General features: G+C 41.3%; 1 protein-coding gene and 1 long non-coding RNA gene across 3 annotated transcripts in view; one reads left to right on the top strand and one right to left on the bottom strand.

Moving 5' to 3' along the window:
- Positions 1 to 522: 522 nt before the first annotated feature.
- On the bottom strand, positions 523 to 17,375 carry LOC126471503 (uncharacterized). The gene is made up of 3 exons (XR_007586314.1): positions 17,234 to 17,375; positions 11,782 to 12,074; positions 523 to 902 (listed from the first exon to the last, which is right to left on the bottom strand). It is a non-coding gene; the product is annotated as an uncharacterized LOC126471503 (long non-coding RNA).
- LOC126471502 (F-box/LRR-repeat protein fbxl-1-like) overlaps positions 16,979 to 18,487 on the top strand; it is a 133,124-nt gene continuing 131,615 nt past the window's right edge. The window contains exon 1 of one of the 2 annotated variants that reach the window (XM_050099720.1): positions 16,979 to 17,108. The gene's annotated coding sequence lies outside the window, so the exon portion shown is untranslated. The remainder of the gene's footprint in view (positions 17,109 to 18,487) is intronic. The other variant, XM_050099719.1, reaches the window with a different exon arrangement.

The raw sequence follows: 18,487 nt of genomic DNA, 5'->3' as shown, positions 1-18,487 counted from the left end.
AGAAAATGAGTTACTGCAGATTTATTCTAGCCCCCAACATCATAGGCATTCTGGCAGATGACTAAGTTAAATTTCAAAATAACTGAAAAAGTTATTTCTAGCCAGCTCTGAACCCAATGTGTATTGCTCCTAGGACTTGCCTGTGTCATGGGCATATTCCGTAAGATACACTACAAGCTTACAACAACATTTCGTTGCCAATAACCTTCAATTATTACTAGTCACAAGTTTACACAGTCATTTTACATTCTTATTTAAAGATTTCTTATACAATTGGTTAAATATACATATAATGCATAATATAAACAAACACAGGCACAAAAGTTTTATAGCTGAGTAAGTCTCTTAACCAGTTCATAGGTCTTGATATTACCAAATGCAGTTCACTGAGATCGCCAGGAAAGTTTATAATAAATGTTCTTCGATCATATGTTGACAAGTCACTTTCACACAGTACGTGGACTACACCACAGGATTAACAAATGAGAATAATAATTCTAAAGTTTGTACTGCTCAAAATGGAGATGCCTTTAAATTTTCATATCTTCACGGCTGCTGATATGTCGGACACTTCCATTTTATGTAACTCACATTTTATTAGTGCTAAATGCCTAGCTGCAGTAAATGACAGTTCTGGGGTCAGATGAGGAACTCGAGTAACCAACGAAGTGGTCCACACTCCCGAGAATGGCATGTACTGTTCATAGAACTGTTCCTCTAATGATGGAAGTCTGCAGACACCTACAGCGTACAGTCAGCCTCTACATTAACAAATCCCCACGACACTTGCCTGAGTAAGCACACACCGTGAGGGGCCTGCGATCGCAGTGCCGCCGACAGTGGCTCGTCGGACAAGTCGGTCAGACTCGGACTGTAGAGCTGAGAGCTTTTTCGTGTAGCTTCTGAAAATAAAAACATTTAGTTTAGAGAGTGTACAGTGCCTTCAAACATGCAATTTGGTATAGTAGGAAAGGGAAGAGAAGGAAAAATAGTAGAAAAACATGGACAGGGAAAGGTATGAAAAAGAAATGTGCCTGATAAACCAGATGTTAGCAGTGATTTTATGTCCTGTGCAAAATTTTAAGATTTACTAAGAGGGTATCAGTTCTTTCGGACATGCCTGAAAGAACAGATACCATCGGTGACCGTGCAGCTCATTAGAATGAAATTACAATGAAATGAACACCCTTAGCTGCTTACAGGCGTTGACATACATCAACGGGAACAGATGAAAATGTGTGCCCCGATGAATGTAGTGCGGGACAATACGTTGAGAATGTGGGTTTCGCGGGAGGCGTGCCAGAGATAAATCCCTGCAGTCGCGCTATCCTCTGTGTCCTCGGTGACTCAGATGGATAGAGCGTCTGCCATGTAAGCAGGAGATCCCGGGTTCAGGTCCCGGTCGGGGCACACATTTTCATCTGTCCCCGTTGACGTATGTCAATGCCTGTAAGCAGCTAAGGGTGTTCATTTCATTGTAATCTGGTTTAAGAATCGTCTAAGAAGGTTGTATATGTGCAAGAGACCTGTAGACAATGGCAAGTTTCAGATTGATTGTACAGGGTGATCCGTCTAAGACGTCATAAGAGTATTGCATTATATTTATTAAGTTAGTGAATAAATCTCCAAGCGATTTTCTGCAAAGTACATGAAAATGGGGCGAGTTAACAATGAATGACCATGCTTTGTGAGGCAAGCTGTCAGCACCTAGTTCACAGTGCAAACAGCAGATGTCAGAAGCACATTGTATAACCTACAGAGGTGACAACAGTCAACACACGCTGAGTGTGCTACCTTGTAAGTGAAAATGGTTGTTACACCGCAACAACGAAGTCAATGTGGCATGTGGCCTAAAAAATTTTCGAGTGTTGTAGAGACCCAGGGAGTTTTCAGGTGTCGGTGCAGTGTTATCAGCCCATTCTTTCTTGTGGAGGAGACTGTTTGTGCTCTCAATTACCTGGAAATAATTGACCAGTATGTCATTTATCAATTACAGAAAGATGGGATACTGGACATCGATGTCTATCAACAGGATGGTGCTCCAGCACACTTGGATGTCATTGTGTGAGGACAATTAAACCAGATATTCAGATATTCAACGATCGCCAGTGCGGGTTTGGTAGACCCCTCCCACAGCCTTTAATATTCCGGCCTAACATCAACATTATTTCCATAAAAACCGCAGAATCTGACTGACCTACAGAGTCATGTTACAGTAGCCTTTTATCAAATCACTCCAGGAATGCTGCACACCCCCGAGGCACAATATGTGCCCCATTTGCAGTGACCGACATGTTGAGAGCTAATGTGCTGTGTGACAAATTTCAGACACAAAGTCCAGCCTCCCCTCCACATGTATGTGCTGCTAATAAGCAACAAGTTTGCACACTTTCTTGTATATAGTGCTTTATTTTTCCAACATCTCAAATGTGTCACCTAACATAATGGTAAGACACAAGATTTTGAAACCACATTTATACTGTAAGACATTTCCAGGGACAGATGTGGGCTCTGACCACAATTTATTTTTTATGAACTGTAGATTAAAACTCAATAAATCACAAAATGATAGGAAATTATGGAGATGGAACCTGGATAAGTTGAAAGAACCGAAGATTACTGAGAGTTTCAAAGGGAGAATTAGGCAACCTTTGACTGAAACAGCAGAAAATGAATGGGTAGCTTTGACAGATGAAATAGTCAAGGCAGCAGGGGATCAAATAGGCAAACAACGAAGGGCTAATAGGATCCTTGGATAACACAGCAGACACTGAATTTAAATGATGAAAGGAGAAAACATAAAATGCAGCAAATGAACTGGGTGCAATGGAATACAGATGTCTAAAGAATGAGATTGACAGAAAGTGCTAAATGACTAAGCAGGAATGGCTAAAGGACAATGCAAGCCGTTATAAGCCTGCATAACTGAGGGAAAGATAGATGCCACCTACAGGAAAATTAAAGAGACCTTTGGCAAAAAGAGAAGCAGCTCTCTGAATATTGAGAGCTCAGAAGGAAAAGCAGTACTAAACAAAGAAAGGAAAGCTGAAAGGTGGAGCCAATATATAGATGAGTTCTACAAAGGAAATGAACTTGAATACAGTATTGTAGAAAGGGAAGGGGATGCTGATGAAGATGGGGTGGGAGACATTATACTGCGGGAAGACTGACAGAGCACTGAAAGAACTAAGGCGAAACAAGGCCCCTGGAGTAGACAACATTCTGTCAGAACCGCTGATAGCTTTGGGAGACCCAGCCACAACAAAACTATTCCATCTGACATGCATGATGTGTGAGACAGGCGAAATACCCTCAGACTTCATGAAGAATGTAATAATTCCAATTGCGAATAAAGCAGGTGCTGACAGGTGTGGATGTTACCAAACTATCAGGCTACTAAGTCATAGTTGCAAAATACTAACAAAAATTATTTACAGAAGAATGGAAAACTGGTAGATGCCTACCTTGGGGAAAATCAATTTGATTTCCAGAAAAATGTAGGGACAGGCAAGGCAATACTGACCCTGTGACTTATCTTAAAAGACTGCATAAGGAAAGGCGAACTTACACTTATATGATTTGTAAACCTACAGAAAGTTTTTGACATTGCTGACTGGAATACACTCTTTTAAATTCTGAAAGAAGCAAGGGTAAAATACAGGAAGTGAAATGCTATTCAGAATTTCTACAGGAACCAAATGGCAGTTATAAGAGTCATGGAGCACAAAAGGGAACCACTGGTTGGGAAGGGAGTGAGACAGGGTTGTGGCCTATACCCTATCATTTGGACTGTATGATGAACATGCAGTACAGGAAACCAAAGAAAAATTTTCTGAACAAATTAAAGTTTCGGGAAAAGAAATAAAAATTTTGAGGTTTGGTGATAAGAACTTAAAAAAATAAAAATAAAATAAGGTGATTTACTGTTTAATTGTGTTCTAGAAAAAACTATAAGGATCTGAAATTCGGAGCTAAACAAATCACAAAATTGAACCAATGAATCTGGGAAGGAAAACAAATGGAATTAAGGTAAACTGCTTGGCTTTTGTGGATGATTTTGCAATACTTTCAGAAAACCTGACAAAAGCTGTTCTTCAGATAAACCTTCTGGAATAAATAGCAAACAGAACTGGTTTCAAAATTTCAGCTGGAAAAAAACAAAATTCATGACAAGTATAAAAAATGTGCCAAAATTCACAGCAAAACAAATAGGTAAAATAGAGCGAATAAATAAATATACATATCTTGGGAGACTATTCAACAGAATGGACTACAAAAATCTGCAATAGATGTAAGGATTAACAAAATGGAAAGAGCATAGGGTTTGACCAAAAATATTTACAAGAAATGTATATCTAGAAAAACAAAACTAAAACCCCACACCACACTGGTTCGACCAGAATGTTTATATGGATCTTAATGCCTAAAAATGAACTATAAGATGGACAGATTAGAGGTTCTCAAAAGAAGGATTATTAGAAAAATAACAACTGCAGTAAAAACTGCAGATGGTTGGAATATAAGAAGTAATGAGGAGATCTACAAAAATATAAAGAAAATATATGAAGTAATGGCCACACAAAGATTAACCTTTTTTGGACACCTCTACCGAATGGATGGAAATAAACTAACAAAGCAAATACTGCTATATTTCTGAAAGAAGAAATCGACAATAGCATGGATTACAGTAGTAAGGAAAGATCTAGAAAGAAACAACATTAAAGAACCAGAAATAGCAGAAAGAAACTGTTTTAAAAATAAAATACTAAATTTGGGAGGCATTCAAAGCAGAAGAAATAAAATACGGGGAACAACATGGACAGAAGAAATGAAGAGACTTTATGGAGAGAAAATGAGGGAATACTGGAAAAATAGAAAATAACAAAGGAAGATGAGGAACTGAAGTTGTTAACATGATCCTAATTGGTCAATACGATTAAAAAAAGTTTCAGTGCACAAAATAGCTATGGTCATAAGCGCCCATTTGTGACTTAGTGAAGGATAAAACAGGAATTGAAATCAGCATCAATGGGAGCGAAACTTAATGAGGAGGAAAACTAAAAAAACAGAAGGAAATCTTAGAAAAGTGCTATTGAAGAGGGGGTTATTTTCCCCAAAAAGAGTTTCAAATGACCAATGTCATCTCACTCACACTTATAAACTCAAGGACACGATCAGCTGAGCACGAGTCATCTGCTAAAATGGAACATATATCGGGAAACAGCTGTAAACGGGCACAAAGCGGTTTAAAATAGGGGCACTGAAGTAACAGGTGTCTCACCATCCACGACTGAGAGAAGTGGGGACAAAGCAGAGGAGGAGCGCCACTTAAAAGATCTCAATGGCTAAAAAGACAATGCCCAATCCAGAGTCAAGTTAAAGTTACCTCCTCCCAACAACAGGGCCAGACGGAAGAGGTCTAAGCACAGGGAAGAGGTTTTATGACCCACAATTTATTATCCTGAAGTGCAGACCAATGAGTGTGCCATAAAAGAGTAACACAACAACATAAAATGCTCTGTAGACCAGCAAACGGAACCGTGCAAACGGCGGGCTGAGGAATACAGAGAGCAACCTTCGCCACTATATGGGCTGCCTCTTTCCACATATACCAACATGCCCTGGGAATGCCACAGAGATGCCCCCCAAGTGGAGCATATGGAGGCAGGCCTGAATCTGGTGGACCAGAGGGTGGACAGGATAAAGAGCTTGGAGATTGAGAAGAGAGCTCAGCGAATACTAGCATATAATATACTGTATCCGCTGACGGCAACAGATGTATTGGACAGCACGGAGAACAGCAGTAAAAACTGAACACTGGTCAGGAAACTGAAATTTAATAGGGGTGTCGTCAATAATATAGGCTTTCCTGACACCAAAGGTGGTCTTGGAGCCGTCAGTATAAATAAATGTGGCATCCTCCATTTGTGTGCATAGAGCAGCTAATGCCCAACGATAAACTAGGGGGAGGGGTACTATCCTTGGGAAGCTGACAAAGGTCACAGAGAAGGCATGTCCAGGGGTGGGGCCAAGGTGGCAGCGTACTCCTATTTGTCAGGAAGGTTTTAGGAAATTGGAAGGAAAGTGAATGTAGCAGTTGACGGAAGTGGACTCCTGGTGGCAGCAGAGAGGAAGGGTTGCCTGCATACCCTAAATTCAAGGAGGCATCGGGGGGGGGGGGGGAAAAAAAAACACGGGTCAGATTAGCAGGCATGGAAGACAGATGACTATCAAAATGACTCAGACAGCTCACTGATCGGACAGCGGAGGTTCAGCAGTTTCAGCGTAAAGGCTCTCCATGGGGCTGGTGTAAAAAGCTCCAGATGCTAAATGCAATCCACGGTGGTGGACAGAGTCGAGACACTGAAGAATAGACGGCTGTGCAGAGGAGTAAACTATGCTTCCACGGTCCAATTTTGAGCACAGTAAGGCGCAGCATAGGCGGAGGAGGATCACTCTGTCCGTTGCCCAGGAGCAGAGCACAGAGGGTGTTGAGGGATCGCAGACAGCGAGCCGAAAGATATGAAATGTGGGAAGACCAGCACAGTTTTCTGTCAAACAAAAAAATTGGCGACATCTGTGAATGGAAGGTCAACAGGGCCTAGATGTAAAGATGGCAGATAAAACTCCATACCACGCCAAAAATTTACACAGACAGTCTTACTGGGAGAAAATTGGAAACTGGTTTTGATGCTCTACGAATGGAGGCAATCGAGGCATCCTTGATGACGTCATTCAAGAAGGCTGGTCTGTTGAGAGGTGTAGTAGACTGCAAAGTCATCGAGAAAGAGGAAGCCCGAGACATCGGAAAGTAGACAATCCATAATTGGATTTGTGGTGATGGCAAACAGTACAACGCTTAGCACGGAGCCTTGGGGCACCCCTTTTTCTTGAGAGAAAGTGCGGGATAGAGTAGTGTTCACCTGCACCTCAAATGTGTACTCTGTCATAAATTCACGGATGAAACGGAGTAGCCGACCTTGAAAGCCCCAAGAGAACAGCGTGCAGAGGATGCCTGTCCTCCAACAGGTGTCGTATGCCCTCTCCGTATCAAAAAATATAGCTATCGTTTGGTGTTTGCTGAGAAAATTGTTCATGATATAAGTGGACAGAGCAACAGTCGAACGATGCTTTCAGAAACCGCATCGGGCTGTTGTTAAAAGGTTTTGGGACCACAGCCACCAGCCTAAATGGCTATTTACCATATGCTCCAAAACCTTACAAACACTACTCGTGAAAGAGATTGGGCGATAGTTGGAGGGGAGATGTTTGTCCTTTCCAGGTTTCGGAACAGGTATGACAATAGCTTCCCGCTATTTTCTGGGAAAGGTACTGTCAACACAAAAGTTGATTATGAAGGTGAAGGAGGTTGCACAGACAAGGGTATGATAGATGCAGCAACATGTGGACGTGGATACCATCTGCTCCCAGAGCAGAAGAGCGAGAGGAGGAGAATGCACGTCTGAGTTCCCGCATAGAAAGAACGGCATTATACCTTTCACGATATTGAGAGGAAAAAGCAAGAGGTCGCTGGTCACTCTTCTGCAACCCATTTCTTCAGGAGAAAGGCTGGGGGGTAATTCAAAGAGCTCAAAATTTCAGCAAAGTGTTGACCCAATGACTTAGAGATTGCGACTGGGTACACTAAGGTATCCTGCATGACAGTTAGCCCAGAGGTTGGGGGAAAACTGGAAGTGACGGATATCTGTCGGATTGACTCCAAACAATTGATGAGGGAGTGAAGGTATTAAATGAGCTGCTAAAGAAATTCCAGCTTGCCTTCTTGCAGTCGTATATGATGTGAAGGCATCGCGCACGTAACTGCTTATAGCAGATACAGTTGGCCAACGTAGGATGATGGCGGCAAACACGAAGAGCACGTCTCCACTCGCGTATCGCGTCATGGCACACCTCGTTCCACCGAGGAACTGGGGGGCACTGGGGCAAAGGGGAACTACGAGGTATCGAACATTCTGTGGCTGTAAGAAAAACTTCTGTAACACGAGTGACCTGATAATCTATGCTAGGAAATTGACGGTCATCAAATGTTGCTAGATAGGAGAAAAGCGTCCAATCGGCTTAAGAAAACTTCCAGTGTCTTGGGCGCATAGATGGCAATTGTGGCTGTAATCGAAGGACACATGGAAAATGGTCACTCGAGTATTTATTGGCAAGAGGGAACCATTCAAAGTGCCAAGCTAGCTGAACAGTACTGACCGAAAGGTCCAAATGAGTAGGTTGACATGGAGGCACACAAAAATGTAGGTTCCCCAGCGTTGAGGCAAACAACATCCACTTGGTGGAAGAGGTCAATCAACAGGGAGACTCTCGGACAAGGACGCAGAGGTCCACAAAGTAGGTGGTGGGGATTGAAGTCCCCAACCAGCAAATAGGGGGGCGGAAGCTGACGAAGAAGATGAGGGAGATCAGCTCTTGCCATTGGTGTGGACGATGGAATGTATACAGCACAAAGAGAGAAGGTGTATCCAGAAAGGGAAAGATGGACAGCTACAGTTTGGAAGGAACATGGAGAAGAGTCACGAGTCCTCCATATGCTGGAGTGCCATCAACAGAGGGGAGATCAAATCAGATTCACTTAAAATGAGGAAAAACAATGTGATCGCGGGGACGCAGTTTTGTTTCCTGATGACAGAAGATGACCGGCGAGTAGGATCGTAAGAGGATCGACAATTCATCCCAACTGGCTCGAATGCCACGGATATTCCAATGGATAATGGACATCGGGTGGACAGAAAAGGGAAGAATGTGACCAAGGTTGCCGTCAACTCAACGACTGCTCAGAGCCAGTGGCCGACAGCGTGGAACAGCATTCAGCCGAAGGCAGAAGATCCCGATCCATAGGTTGTTCGGCAGCAGCTGCTGCCACCAGCAATTGGCCGGTTGATCGGCCGCCAGCAGTGCGCCTGGGCCACACAGAAGATGGCCAATCGCGGTGACTGCCAGGTGGTGCTGTAGATGAGACACGCCGTGGCGGAGAAGGAGAGGAACTGGGTTTCTAATTAGCCTTCTTGGAAACAGGACGTTGAGATGAGGGAGGGATCGACGGTTGTGAAGTCGGGGTACGTAAAAAATCTTCACGAGTAGGCTCTTTTTTGGAAGTCTGGGTGTCTGATTTTGGGGCTTGTGATTTAGCAGAGCCCGATGAAGGGTGAGCCACAGAGTGGGGAGGTTGAAGGGGTGATCTTTGCACTGGCCGATCTGACGACCGTGGCACTAAAGGTGAGATCACAAGTCTGCGTGGCCGCCTCCTTTATTGGCCGAGGAGAGGCAAGGACAGTGCTGTATTTACCTGCGTGAGGCACAGTGGGCTTTCGACTGGCGAATAACTTTCGAGCAGCAAAGATCGACACCTTTTCCTTTACTCTGATTTCCTGAAATAACCGTTTGTCTTTGAAAATGGGGCAATCTATAGAGGAAGCAGCATGGTCGCCCATACAGTTGATGCAACATTACACGTTTGGCCATATTGGAACATGACTGGCTGGTGTGATTAAACCTCTGACACCGATAGCAATGCATAGGGTCGGGGATGGTAAACATGAACTGAAAATATCTTGCTTTAATGTTCAATGGAAGTTGAACTCTGTCAAACATCAAAAAGAGAGTGCGGATCGGCACCAATTCCTTCTCAACCCTTTTCGTGACTCATTGTACGGCCATTACTCCCTGATCAGACAGGTAATTTTTAATGTTCTCATTTGATAATCCGTTGTGTGATCTTGTATAAACCACACCACGTGATGAGCTTAAAGTACGGTGCGCTCCCGCCTGGATAGGGGAGGTGTGTAGCAGCGTAGTTTGAAGCAATTTATGTGCCTGGAGGGCACTATCTGCTTCTAGCAACAAAGTGCCATTTCGCATCCAGGAACATGACTTTACAGGACCTGCAATTGCATTGACACCTTTCTGAATAATGAAAGGGTCGACTGTCGAGAAGTCTCGACCTTCGTCAGACAGAGAAATGACTAGGAACTTTGGCACTGACAGAAGAATTGTCCGTGGCTGAGACTCGTCTAGCTTTCTCTTGTGGGCAGAAGTTTTAGAATTAGAAGAAACCATTGCAAAAGTATCCACCACGATTACTGGCGTCTCTGATGGCGTGCTCCTTCCTAGTGGGAGCCCTCTCTGAGGGCACTCCCGCCTTAGGTGATTGTGTACACCTCAGGCCACACCTCCCGAGAAACGGACGGAAGGACCGATCGGCACGTTCGGAAAGTACCAACTCGGGTAACCGCCCCTCCTCGGGCCTGGCCTTTACCAGGGGGTACGTACGTGTCCTACTTGTCTATCTGGGGTGGGGAATTACCCGTTACCCCGTCACCGGCTACGCGTGGGTTGGTCTTCAGACAGGCACAGGGAGGAAAGAAAGAAAAGGAAAGTAGAGAAGAATTCTCAAGCGCTGCAGCTGAGAAGAAGGGAAAGAGAAGAATTGAGAAAAGAGAAGGGCAAAGTAAGGGCAGATATGTTACATTGTAGAGATAAAAGAAGAGAAATCACTTCATTCATTCACAAGTGTCCATCTCTGGATGTAGGCGCAAAACAGACTCCCAAAGAGAAGGGGAAGGGGAAGGGGAAGGGGAAGGGAAAAGGGGGGAGGGGGGGAGGAGGAGGATCGGGGACAGGAAGGGATGTGGAAAGGGAAGGCACGCAGCCCAGAAAGGAAAGAGAGTTGCACGAGCTCGGGGTCACGTGCCCACCATGCACAAAAGAGTTGTGGACGACAAGAAATTTGTGGCACAGTGTAACAAAAGGAATGGATCAGTTGATAGGACACATCCAGAGGCATTGTGGCAAATACAATTTGTTAATGGAGGGAAGTGGGGGGGGGGGGGGGGAGTAAAAATTGTACAGGTAGTGGATGTCACGAACACAGTAAGCAGGTTCAAATTGATGTAGCTGCAGTATTTATACATAGATTAAGAGGTCTGCACATGATTGGCTAGTATCAAACCAGCTACATCAAACCATCCTTTGGACTGAAGGCCACAAAGTATGCCTACATTTAAAATACAACATAATAAAGAGTCACAAAAAAAGAAATGAATGTAAGTCTCACAAAAGGGCACCAGGTAACAGATTTTTCATTACAGATTCAAGTGCATACAGTGGTTAAATAGCAAAAGAGGCAACCTACAACTTCAATGTTCTGCAACGTTTGGTAAAAGCAACCACCCAATTCTGAAGTTTTCCTCTGGCAAATGAAGAATGTAAATTTTAAGTGTGCATTGTATCTGACTTCTTTTACTCTTGGTCTTTAGAAGTGTGTTGCCTTGACAACACATTTATGTACAATTCTCCAATACTGTTATTTTCGCAGTTAAGAATGTCAACGGAGAGTGCATGGAATAAAAATTAACATTCACTGGTAGCAAATATATCTCCCTTATAATGCAACAGGACTTTAATGTTAAAGGTTCAAGCAACTAACTGTGGCTCCTCGTTTGTGCATTTCAAACAAAACTGATAAGATAAAAACACAAATTACTTTTTGATACTGAGTAGCACATTAGCCATCTATTAAGAAACTACACCTCAATCTAAATAGCTACACAATGTGGACAATCTGTATACAGTAGGCCTACATGGTTCTTTAATGTGTTGTTAGCACAGTTAAGTGCTCCTTAACAGCTCCATTGCTAAACAGAGATATACAATCTGCCAACAGCAGCATGCAACTCAAGAGCCTGAAGTATACTGTAAGTGCACTTTAGGCCAACAGTTCAAATGTAGGTAGCATTACACATTATATGAACTACTCACCATCATCCTCAATTTATGACTTCAACTTCAGTCACTGCACAAGCATCCATTTTCATTTTCACTCTTTTCCAACTTAACCTTTTTTGCGGTAACTTTCATCTGACATCTGTGATCCTGCCTCTTCAGCCTTTATTTCTTTCTGTTATTTGAAGATGTCTCCATTTTCCACAATTTTGTCTTGGAATCCACCAGTTTCTTACATTTCAGGGGAGGTAATGCTGACAGGCTCGGGTTTCTTTTCCGTCCTCTCAAAAGGTTCTTCTGCCATTCTGTTTACAGCTGTCGCTAAATGCCTTATCGTGCAAAAATACAAACAATGGTAACACCAAAAATTCTGAAAACCAGTTTACTTACATACACATCTCAACACTACCTTTGATGATGAAGCCCTTCACTATCTGTGTCAGTTCCAAACACTAACATTTAGTCCAGTCAATGAAGGAAAATTAGGGGAAAAGTCATGTAGTCACAAAGTTTTACACAGTTCTAGGATATATTGTCACAAACATTGTACTAAAAACCCTGAACTATGGAGTGTGAGCATTGGTGTGGGGGTAGGTTTAAAGGTAATTTTTTATTTTTGTTCTTGAATGACTCAAAAACAACGGATCCTGGGGAAATTCTTCCCCAATACAAAATTAACCTGCATTCACTTCCCTGCCAAAAAAGGTTCTAGTCACTTTTTCTCTAGGACTAATAGTTTGCAGAGGATGAAAAAAATTGCAAATTACGGCACTAAAAATATTGTTCCAATGGTAAAAAATTAATGTATTTCCCTCCTTCCTAGGTAAGCAAACTGAAGGTTAAGCAGGTGATCCCCCTCGCTACATCACAAGAAGCAACTACAGGGTACATCACAAAGTTCTCCGTTCACAATACGCCACACGAATCGCTGGTGACACAGCGTGCAGATGTCCGCGGGGAGGGTTTATTTTGCACAAAATGAGTTAACACTACACAGAATGCAGATACAAGTTACTAACAACACTAATGCAGGGAATGTACATGAACTGGACGTATGTAAATCTCTGCACAATGTTCTACACTGCAAGAGGAGAAACTGATTCTTAGTGATCCGTTATGGGAAAGGCAGCTTCCCCCACCACAGGTGCTGCTCCCCAGCATTTCCTGTCCATTTGTATTATGCAAATGGACAGAATAGCTTCACTGAGCTCATGTTTACACAGTGGAGTTATTTTCAGTTTACTGGGTACTTATTTGCAGTTGTTGAGTGCGCTACTCATATCATGTAAAAAAGTTCAACAGCTGGAACTGTCAATTGTCTACCACGCTGAAGAGACTCTTCCAAATAGGACACACTGTCAATATGTACAGGACATCATAGATTTCATTGTCACAAGCTGGAATACTTTTCACAGCACGAGGGTTATCAAATGCATCACCCTGCCTCAGTTCTCCAAAAATACGATGAGGCTCAGAGGCTTAATCCACTGCAACAAAAGTAGGTCACCAAGACTATAACAGTTGGTCAGATATTTCAACATAAGTCAAGCAATGCGTTACAGCAGATAACTGTTATAGACTTCAATATTAACAGTCACATTCCATCAGACATAGCCACACCTATCTCGGAAGATGTACTGTGGATGTGCATTAAGTGGTTCCACTCGGTGCAGCCCACTCTGCAAATGCAGCAATTCGTGAATTATGAATGGAAAATATTTATGCAGTCTACCTGTAACACAATTAATGGGAGAGAAGTGCAGTAACATTTTTAGTCATCCATTAATTCACCACCAAGTGCCTAAAACACAATTACACGGTTTTACAATACACAGCAGCAGGGTGCCACTTTTTACAGTCCAGTCCCTTTCCCACCAACACCACATAAGTAACTGACAACATAATAGCTCACTTAACACCTTCAAATAAATAGGCCTACTCCCTTTCCAAACAGGAAATAACTTCACTATATAAACACAAGTTCTGGTTATCACTGTTAGCATTCAACCGCGATTCTTATACATATATTTTAACAACGCGTTTCAAGAGACAATGCTCTCATCATCATATCTTGAAACGCATTGTTAAAATATATGTATAAGAATCGCGGTTGAATGTTAACAGTGATAACCAGTATAACGAAAACTGCTACCTCGACTCCATAATGGATTATATTAAACACAAGTTCATCAAAGCTATTTTGTCTATCAGCAAAAGATAAGTGGACACGAAACACAAGGCAGTTACAGCCTGTCTGTAAACAGAGAAGTGAGCATTACTCACAATGGTGGAAGTGATCTTTCTTAGAAGAACACTACGTCTTCTGAACAGAACCATAAAGAACCAATTTCTCCTGTAGCAGTGTAGCACAGTATGCAGAGATTAAAGTAGATTCTGTTCACATTCATTACCTGTATTAGTGTTATTAGTACCTTATATTCGCATTCCATGTAGTGTTAATGCACGTTGTGCAAACTAAACCCTCCTCAAGCGTGTCTGTGCACTGTGTCGGCAGTGATTCATATAGTGCACTACAGAGGGGCCATATAAGTTTGTGATATACTCTGTAGTTGCTTCTTGTGACGCAGTGGACGAGATAGAGTGGAGAATCACCAGCTCCACCTTCAGATTTGCAGACCTATGGAGGTGGGAAGTGCACAAACACAGTGCAGTGAGCTACCTTCACTCACACTCTACTCCACACACCTCCCACAGCCCAGCCTGTTTCACCCCTGGAACACAATTTATCCATTAGTATGTCTCTACTGCACTTAGATATTTAATAGTTGTTTTTAACCCGTTCCAAATTATTGGTCCAAGAGGAAGAAAAGTACAGACCCTTTTTGTAGGAAATTGAATGTAGTGTAATTTTGCACTGGAGAACAATTTTGCCAGAAGCCGAGGTTTTCGATTCGTTGGAGAAAAAATAACACACAGGTAATGAATATGAAGGAAGGTGATCCGGAAATCTAAAAGTATGTATCTAAAAAAAGGAAATTGACAAATCAAATGACAAAATGAAAACCATATGGAAATATGTTAAAAGCGAGACAGGGAAAAGCCTGTCTGCCAAAGAAGTGATTAGCTTAAGAACTGGGAGCCTTTCGGTGGATGCTCCCGAAATGGTGGCTAATATCTTTAACAATCATTTCCTAACAGTCACCAACCAAATGGGATGCCAGGGTTCTGTAAAGAATGCTACAGAATACTTGCATAACACCTTAACTAACAAAATAGATGAGAAGCATCTTCGAAAAACTACAGTGATAGAATTAGAAAAAATGATTGTCTTTAAAATGTAAAAATTCTGCTGGAGTTGACAACACTTCCAGCAAATTACTGAAATATTGTTGTAAAGAAATAAGTACAGTCCTCTGCCATATTAGTAATACATCATTGGAAGCAGGTGTTTTTCCCGACAGGCTAAAATATGGGCTTATAAGACCAATTTATAAAAAGGGAGAAAAGACTGAGGCTACAAACTATCAACCAATTTCATTACTCTCAGTTTTCTCCAAGGTACTAGAGAAATTGATGCATAGCAGAATGGTTGAGCATCTTAGTAAATATAATATCCTCAGCAGTAGCCAGTTTGGCTTTTGGAAAGGGGTATCAACTGTGGATGCAATACATGCCTTTGTTGACAATGTTATGGAAGCCATAAATAATAATATGACGACGGTTGGAATATTTTGTGACCTGTCAAAAGCTTTTGACAGTTTAAGTCACCATATTCTCTTGAGTAAAGCCAAGACCCTAGGAATGGGTGGAACCGTAGGCACGTGGCTTGAATCCTATCTGTGTGGTAGAAAGCAGAAAGTAATCGTGGAAGGACTGCATGGTGGCCAGGTATCTTCAGAATGGGGCTCCATTACTGCAGGAGTACCTCAAGGCTCAGTACTGGGCCCACTGCTCGTTCTAATATTTATAAATAACTTAGCACTATGTACAGAATATGGGAAAATACTCATGTTTGCTGACGACACCATGTTATCAGTTAATAATCTCTCAGGGAATATGTCAAATGAGGCTGCAAATAAAGCTTTTGCAGATTTGACAAACTGGTTTGAAACCAGTGGCCTTACAGTCAACCTAAAAATGACAAATTACATTCACTTCTCTTCTAACACAAATGTTACTAATGAAATGAACCTAAAAATGGGTGAGCACGAGATTTTGAAGGTTGAGTCCTCCAAATTCTTGGATCTGCATATAGATAGCAAAGTGGCACCACCATATTCAAGATCTGTGCAAAAGGCTAAGCTCAGCAACATTTGCCTTAAAAATAATTTCAGACACTAGGGAAATGAGCACAATAAAAACTGCATATTTTAGCTATTTTCACCAACTTATGGCCTATGGTATAATATTTTGGGAAAATCAACCAATAGCAAAAAAATGTTCCATGCACAGAAGCGAGCAATCAGAATTATGTGTGGAGTACACCCTAGGCACTCGTGCAGGGATCTGTTTAGAGCTCTACAAATCCTTACAACACCTGCCCAATATATTTTTTCCCTGATGTGCTTTGTTTCAAAAAATAGCATCTTATTCAAAATCATACCACAGTTATAACACCCAAAGAAAACTGGATATCCATTATGAGCTAAAAACGAAAAGCATGGTCCAGATTTTTAATGCCCTCCCACCGCTCATTAAAGAACTGGTTGGAAACATGCCAACGTTTAAAGAAAATCTGAAGCAGTTCCTTTTAGATGAGTCTTGTTACAGTATTGATGAATTTCTTAGCAAAATCTCTTGTTTGTGCTTAAAACTTACTGTGTGACCTTTACAATTGATTAATCATACTCCGTAAGTACAGTGTAACTTAATACAATACCCAAATTTATGTATGTCTGTATATGACGCCTTTATAACTTAAGAACAATACCCAAATTTATGTATGACTGTATATTCTTTCAGATGTCTTGTATCTTAACTAATATTAAGGGTATATGGTAAACTTCACAGTTTCTTTAATCTAATGATAAGATCAATGTATATGTGCACAAAACAATAATCTGTAAAAACCTTGACTCGTTCTATATCCAGGGATATGTTCCCATATGGATCTATGGAACACGAAATAAATAAATAAATCCACATCCACCCCAACGCTCACACCGCACCGGCCACGATTTTTTGTGTTCAACACACTACCTCCTAGCACTGTGCAACAATATGCGAATGCAAGATTTTTTGCCTTCACTTTGCTTGTGGATGGCTTAACGACGGGCGACAGTTAAAGGAACGCGATGTCATCACTAGCCCTGTGCAGGAGGGGGAATAACTGCCAGTAAGCGGAAATAAAAATGAGTAGACTGGCTGATTCACTCTGCAGTACATGATTGATAGCTTTTCAGGTGAGAATACTTCCGAACATATTACTTCTTGTTACGCATGGTTAAGGTCAATATATGGTCTGTAACTAAATTTAAGAATTACCAATATATTTTATGTAAAGGGTATGTAACATGATAATGCTCACAATGGCAGTTATCCGCTGATATCGGATGTTACAAACTTCAGTGATAAGGCCTCATTTGTAATAATCGGCAAAGTCCGAAACTACCTTCTGCTAGAGTGAAAATTGATAAATTTCAAATGCTTTCAGCGTTATTGTCCTGACAACGGAGTGTGAGAAAACATTTGAATACTAGCATTGCCAACACGATAAATGAACACACATGATGTATGTACTATACGATAGTTCTATATAAATTGCTTAACAACTCATGTTTGAATACCGATTAATTGAATTATTGTGTGCGTAGTTGACATGCTTTACAGAACTTTTTTCAAAAAGAAAGGTTTGCAAAGCGGTGTTTCACTTTCTAACTCTCGCTCTGTTTCTCCGATAATATTGTATATACTATTCGTTACTGTCAAGGTGTGTTTACTAACTACTAAGGCAACTCACAGTTGCGGGATGTGGTGTGCATAACAAATTATCTTGTACGTTATTTGTTGAACCTCGCTATTTCTGCAACTATAACAAATGTAGTACTCGCTCAAATTGCGGTGCTGCTGATGTACTGAAAATGGTCAACAACATGTTCCTGTAACATGCATAACTTTGTAACTGTAATAACGAAAACGATTCTCGTAGCAGGAGATTATTTCTTCCTTACAAACAAAAATATTTGGGAAGTTTTAAATTTTTGAGTTTTTAAAGCGTGTTGCCAATCCTTGCACCACTTCGAAATCTTATTAAGATGTGACAGAACATGGGATTATTTTTCAGATAGTAGACCTATTTCATAATTATTTATTCACCCATGGATTATTTAGTACAATAGTATAGAACCTGTCGAAAACATAACAGAAATAATATACTCTACATAAGGCATTAACAAAATGCGATACTGCATAAAGTCGGCCAGGACCAGATCAAAGGAAGCATCCCAGCATTCATGTTAGCAACAAGGGGAAAGATGAAAAAACAAGTCAGTATGGCCCGATGAGAAACAAATCCCAATGTTTTGAATGTCAGTCCGGTACAATAAGGGTAATCATAAAATACATCGCGTATATTGTGACTGCAACAGCTACAAAAAGTGAATCAATGAACACGAAATGTTGCAAATAAAAACACCGTCGAAAAATTGAAAATAAATGACCAAATTATATGAAAGAATGACGTATTGTGTATTTTGCATTTTTCTGCAATCAATGATGTAGGTAAATCATTAAACTTCTATTCAAAACAATGCTCAAAAAATTGAGCACATTATGTAACACT

Source organism: Schistocerca serialis, chromosome 3 (assembly GCF_023864345.2).
Source record: "Schistocerca serialis cubense isolate TAMUIC-IGC-003099 chromosome 3, iqSchSeri2.2, whole genome shotgun sequence".
Lineage (NCBI taxonomy): Eukaryota > Metazoa > Arthropoda > Insecta > Orthoptera > Acrididae > Schistocerca > Schistocerca serialis.
This window is presented reverse-complemented; position numbering and strand designations above follow the sequence as displayed.